The sequence below is a fragment of the Talpa occidentalis genome, unplaced genomic scaffold (genome assembly GCF_014898055.3).
Source record: "Talpa occidentalis isolate TD23 unplaced genomic scaffold, MPIMG_talOcc4v2.1 talOcc4.8, whole genome shotgun sequence".
NCBI classification, from domain to species: Eukaryota; Metazoa; Chordata; class Mammalia; order Eulipotyphla; family Talpidae; genus Talpa; species Talpa occidentalis.
The window spans coordinates 38,204,628-38,210,909 of NW_023605194.1; positions in this window are offsets into that span (position 1 = coordinate 38,204,628).

Below are 6,282 nucleotides of genomic sequence, written 5' to 3' on the forward strand. Positions count from 1 at the left end.
TACATGAAAACATACACAAAGCCATACATGCAGGATGGTTTCAGTTTTTGAAAGGATGCATGAAAAAACCTTATACTTAACACAGGAGCCCATTCCTCTGAAAAGCACATGCCAGAATGGGATTAGACATCTAAGAGGCTTATTGAGGAAATGCGTGTCAAGGGTAGGGAGAGAGGGAGTTGGGTGGACAGAGAAACCTTCAGAATGGAGGTAGGTCTGACTCTTTTAAAGGGAAAGACTCTTTTGAAGGAAGGACTGAGTAGGAAGAGCCTCAAACTGCAGAATAATTCTGAGAAAATCTCAACCCAACCAATGGGGAGGCCCTCAGCTCTTTGGAAAATGCCATATTGGGCAGGAGTCGGACAATGTTATTGTCTATGTCTTGCTCAGTCATCGCTGGGAGCAACCCAGAAGCAGCATAGCTTGGCAGTTCACGGGGACAGGTGCTGAGAACTGACAATCCATGGCCACTGTGTACCCACAGCAGACTCTTGCAGGAGATCAGATGGCACATCTTCCCTAAGCTGGGGGGCAGGCAAACGGGTCACTTCTGAGCTGTGCTCCATTGCACACAGTAAGTATTGCAAAGCAAGCGATAGTTACAGTTACTGCCAAAGTAACCCATTTGCTATGCTATTCTTTTGAGTCCCTTATTGCTGGCAAATATGCATGTATATAACTGACATAAATTACAACACAGGGACAACTGTCATCCACGGAACAAAGTTCTGGGCAAGAGCAAGCATGGTGGCCTGAGGCCCCAGAGCCACTGGAGGTAGTCCCCTTCCAGGGTCACTTGGAAATCCTTGAGGTAGGAATCTCTAGCCTGACCGTAGAGCAATTGCTTCTGTGCTTTTCCTTATACCTTTACCACCTGAGTTTACTCTTGTCTGCCATTTCCTACTTTTTAAAATTAAGTTTCTAATTTAATTTTCCTAAAAATTTGTCTTAGAGGAAGATGAGGCGGTTGTTTACTGTTCAAAATTGGAGTTCTAAATTTGGTTCTTTAGAAAAGTGAGGGTCAGTCTTCTAGAAAACCAGCCCATTTGTGTGGAGAACTTCGATTCTGATTTTAATTAACTCAGATTTTAAACACTCATTACCTGCTAAGGGTTTCTTATATCAGACAAATCCCAGAGTTTCTGAATTTAGATTCTGTGGATTGTAAAGATCCACAGGTCACTCCAAAACCTTTTAGGAAAAAACAGTCTAACAAGTCATGACTTAAAGAAAATGAGATTTTCTGGCTCTAGCCTTACACGTTAAGCAGAAGAAAACAGACTTTCTTGAGGACGCATAGCCCTTGAGAGGCTTCTGCTTAGGAAAAGTGGTCTCATGCCTCCCTGACACCCGGGAGACTGCAGGGTTAGTGGGTTCAGCCTGTGGGCCTCTTGAAACCAGGCGCAGTCTTCCACCCCTGGTCAGCACTGACCCGAGACCAGAAGCAACTTAAGAGAGGTGGGGTCCTTAGTAAGGGGGACTGAGTCTTCTCTGTTTTTTTTTGGTGTTGAATCAGAGATTCTCAACTGGATATAGGGTGCAACCATTAACAAACAGAGGAGGTGACCCGCTACAAAGTCCAGAGGAACCACTGATTGCATTAAATAATGGCCCTTATATGTACCATGGCTGCTCTGTGCTTCGGCAAATCTGTTGCTTAAAGAAGAATGCCCCAGTCTGCACAACCCCCTGAGCCAGCCAAATCCACTAGGGACCTGGCATAAGCTGGCCTGGGAAGCTGCTGCTCCCATGAGGGCAGTCTTTACAGGAGCAAAGGGAGGCGCAGACTCTGCCCTCCATTCCCAGGCAGAGAGACCACCTGGCAGGGGCCTCCTGCCTCAAGCTTCCATAGCAGGAGGCTGGTAGAAGCCCTCCCAGGCACTTCCCAACTCTGATGAGGGCCTGAGGGCCTCAGTTGGTGGGAGATGCTGCCCGAGTTCCTGTTTGCATTTGCTCTTTTCTGGGCCTGTCCTGGGCTCCAGTCCTCTCTCTTGCCTCCCTAGCATGTTTCTCTCACCAGTGCAGGCTCCTGGTCAGCCCAGAGGAAGGCCATGTATCTATCTAGGCCTACAGGCTGTCCTATCCCTGGTGATAAGGATCCAGAACCTTGCTACAGTGAGCACACATACCAGGAGTGTAGGCCTGGGGGCCTCTTTGGTACCCACTCCTAAGCGCTTGCTCTAGACTGCCGTCAGCCCACTCCCATTCTCCCAGGTTGCCACCTGGAAGGAACACAAGGTACTGGGCCAGACTATGCTCAGAGTTGCTGTGGAGGTGGGGCACACCTGCCCCCACATGCTCTGCTCACAGGCTCTGCCCAGAGCCTGGTCAAGGAAACCAGAAATCTTCACTTGCTTCTTGCTCAGCCTGTCCTGGGCTCCATTCCTCTCTCTGCCTCCCTAGCATGTCTCTCTCTCCAGGACAGGCTTCTACAGCCCAGAGGGAGACCATGTATTTACTCTATGACCACCACAGTCCTTGCTAGTGATTTTAAGATCACTGCTGATAAAGCTGGCACCATCGCTCAGGCTCACTTGAACAGAGATCTCCCTAAAGCACAGAAAGGACAGAAGGTGACCACAGGTCCAGGTGAGCTCAGTTCTTGGTTTCTGCTCAAACCATAGCCCACAGCTCTCCCCATTGTGATGGCTTTGAACATCAGGTATTTGGGGCGACTAGAGGGCAGACGACCTGGGAAGGAGACCCCACCCCAAGTCCACGAGGTCCACCTTGGCATGAGGATGACCACTGAGGGACTCTGCACGGGGTCAGAAGCTTTGTGGTCACGAGCTCAGTGACCAGGGAGGCTGTGTGGTGTCACCATCCTGACGCTTGTTTATTTCCATTGTGCTGGTTCTGCTCTGAAGGGCTGCTGGGAGTAGAGGAGCCCCCCCTGGGTCCCTCATCTTCCACCTCCTGTGCCCTCAGCAGGGGTTGCAGCACAGCAGGGGAGCACCAAGATGGGCAGGTCAGAGGATGCCCGAATCCTAGTTTCCATTCAGCAGTGGCGTAGATGGGGAGATTCTCTGCATCAGGAAAAGATGGGGCCTGTTCCAGACATGCTATTTGTTATCTGTGGGTGACAGTCAGGACTTCATCCCCACCAGCCCCCAGTTTTTGCCTTTGTTCCCAAATGTCTGGCCCTCCTTCAGAGGATTGCTCTTAAGATACATTTGTCCAGGTGGAGCCCAAGTTTTTATCACCAGGCTGTTCCATGCAGACTGGAGGGTGCCAGCAATAGAAGAGCCCAGCTCTTCCACTTTGGGGAGGGCTCCCCAAGGGCTCAGCATGGGCACCTCCCGTCCCATGTTCTATTTTTCGCCTTGCTGGCCTCATGAGAACACTTCCTGGGGAAGTCACCAGACACATTCATGGATCCGGTTCTGTTCTGGCCAGTGGGTCTAAAACAACATCTGTGTGGAGTCGTCAGGGAGGAGCTTCTGGAACTCACGAGGATTTTGCAGAACCAGAACCAGGTGGTGTCACCATGTGCGTGCCAGTTACATCACAGGAGTGATGATTGCACAGTGAGGAGAGAAGGGGATCATGATGGAGAGTGAATTATACCCAGAAACAGGGCAAAAGTGCTGAGCTGGGAAGGTCGAGGGGAGAGCAGTTCAGGTCACCGTGGTGGTTTTGCTCTCAGACGCTGCCAGGCACACCAGAGTGATGGGGTGACCAGCAGGCGATTGGATTTGCTGACAGGGGCTCACCCTGGTTAGCAGGGCTTGTGTCTGGAATGGGGGAGAAAAGTGAATGGGGTAGAAATGGCTGAGAAAGGTGATTTTAAGGGATGGAGGGGTTGGCTCTGTTTCAATACTCTTGGAGTGATAGAGATGGAGAGTTTGAAGACACAGGAGGGAGGCACAGAATAGTGACATCAGGTCCATAACAAGGCGTGGGGAGTGGGAGCTAGTGCACAGGTGGCCACTTTGACATTAGGAGAGCAAGAACCCAGACCCGAAGTTGCTCTGTCATGGTATTGAAGAGAAAGGATTAGAACACGAGGGTATATCAGAAAAGAAAAGGCCTTCCTTCCATGAGCTCAGTGATTATTTTCACCTGTTTAGCAAGAAGCAATGTCATAGGCTGTGTGTGGGGTGAAGTAGAAGTTGGCGGAGGTCTGAAATAGTTATTGTGGTATAAAATTAACAGGAAGACTTATGTCCTTTTCAAGTAATGTTTTTTATATTCTTTTTTAAAGATTGATTTATTTATGCATAAAAGAGCTGGGGTACAGGTCAGAGGTGTGGGGTGTGAGAGGATTCACCAGAGACAGAGTGGGCAACAGAACAGGCAGGTGAATGAAATACACTGCTGAGGGGAGCAGCGGGCGAGTCAGGAGAGGTCTGCTGCGCCATGTGGCTTACTCCCTGGCTGGCAGGGAATCAAACTCATGCTGCAGTAACTGCGGATTGCTTCATAGGTTGCGTCTTAACCCTTGCGCCACCAGGGAGGCCCTGTTTTTTATATTCTTAAAGTAGATGCCTAAGAGTAGAATTACTGGATCACATGGCAGTTCTAGTTTCTGTTTTTTGAGGAAACTCCATATAGTTTTCTAGAGAGGCTGGACCAGTCTACATGCCCACCAACAGTCATGAGGGTTCCTGTCTCTCCACAACCTCGCCAATACTTGTGGTTGTTTCTTTGGGTTCTGTTTCTTGATGTGGGCCTGTATTGCTAGATGCTTTCCTCTTATTACTGCTTTTGTTGTGTCGCATATATTCTGGAAAGATGTGTCCTCATTGTCATTTTTCTCAAGGTATTTTTAAATTTTTTCTTTGATCTTCTCGCTAATCCAATGATCTTCCAGTAGTGTGGGGTTCGATCTCCATGAAGTGGGAGGGTTCCTTGCTTTCTTTTCATGATTTATTTCTAGTTTGATAACTTTATGTTCAGAGAAGATAGTTGGTATAATTTCGATCTTCATGTATCTTTTGATGTTTGTCTCGCGGCCAGTATGTGATCAATCCTGGAGAACGATCCGTGTGCACTTGAGAAAGATGTGAATTCAGATTTGTTTGGGTGTAGTGTCCTATAGATGTCTGTTAAGCCCATGATGTCTAGTTCTTTATTTAGGTCTATAGTGTCCTTGTTTATTTTTTGTCTTGTCAACATCTCTGTTGCTGAGTGGGGTGTTGAAGTCTCCTGCTACATATGTATTTTCCCTAATGTCTGTTTTCAGAGATGATAATAATTGTCTAATATATTTGCGTGATCCTTCATTCGTTAATGAGTCATATGTTAATGAGTCATATCTTCCTGGTGTATTGTCCCCTTGATCATAATGTAGTGACCACCTATGTCTCTTTTTACCTTTTTCAGTTTGAAGTCTATTTTATCTGATATAAGTATGGCTGTTCCTGCCTACTGTTTGGGTCCATTTGCTTGTAGAATTTTTTTCCAATGTTTTACTTTCAATCTATGTTTATCTTTTGCAGTTGAATGTATTTCTTGGAGACAGCAAGTATTCTGATTTTTATAATCCACCCTGCTACTCTGTGTCTTTTTATTGATGAGTTTAGTCCATTTTCATTTAGCATTATTTTTGAAGATTAGAGTTGTACTTGCCATTTGATTTATCATTTTGTGGTTCTAACCCTTACCTTATTCTGTTCTTCCAATTCATTCCTCTGTTGGTTTTGGCTTTAGGGCTTCTTGTAATATTTTTTGGAGTGGGGGTTTAGTGGTCATGAATATCTAAAGATTTTGTTTTGTTTGTTTGAGGAGGGTGGGCACTGGCAAGGGGAGGGGAGGAGCTGGTCTTCCAGCACAGAGCTGGGCGCCCCATCTGTGGGTCTGCTGCTCATGACAAGAACTTTGGCGGGAGGCTGTGAGTTGGAAAAACATGTGCTGGGTTCCTCCACTCTGATGCCCCTCAACTCTCTGAGTACTCTCTCATGTTTCCAGGTTTTAAAGGAACATCACCAGGAAAAAATAGCTTCCTTGAGTTACAGTGTGACAACAGAAGGTGAAACATGATGGGTGTGCTGTCAACTATATGGTGAAACAGAAATCTCAGATATATTTGTTAATGACTGATAATACTGATGTTTTAAGATGGAATTTTAATTTGAGCCAGAGAGCAAATGTAAGTTCTCAGCTCCATCTCCTGGAACAATCGACAATTTTGTGATACAATCCAAACCAAACTTTGGACAAGCCCTCACCTTGCATGAAGGGTGTCAGGAGGCAAGTATGGAGTCACTGCTGGTTCTCGCTATGCACCTTCCTTTGCTCATGGGGGGAGTCTCTGAATGGAGTCAAACTGAAAGTGCTGCG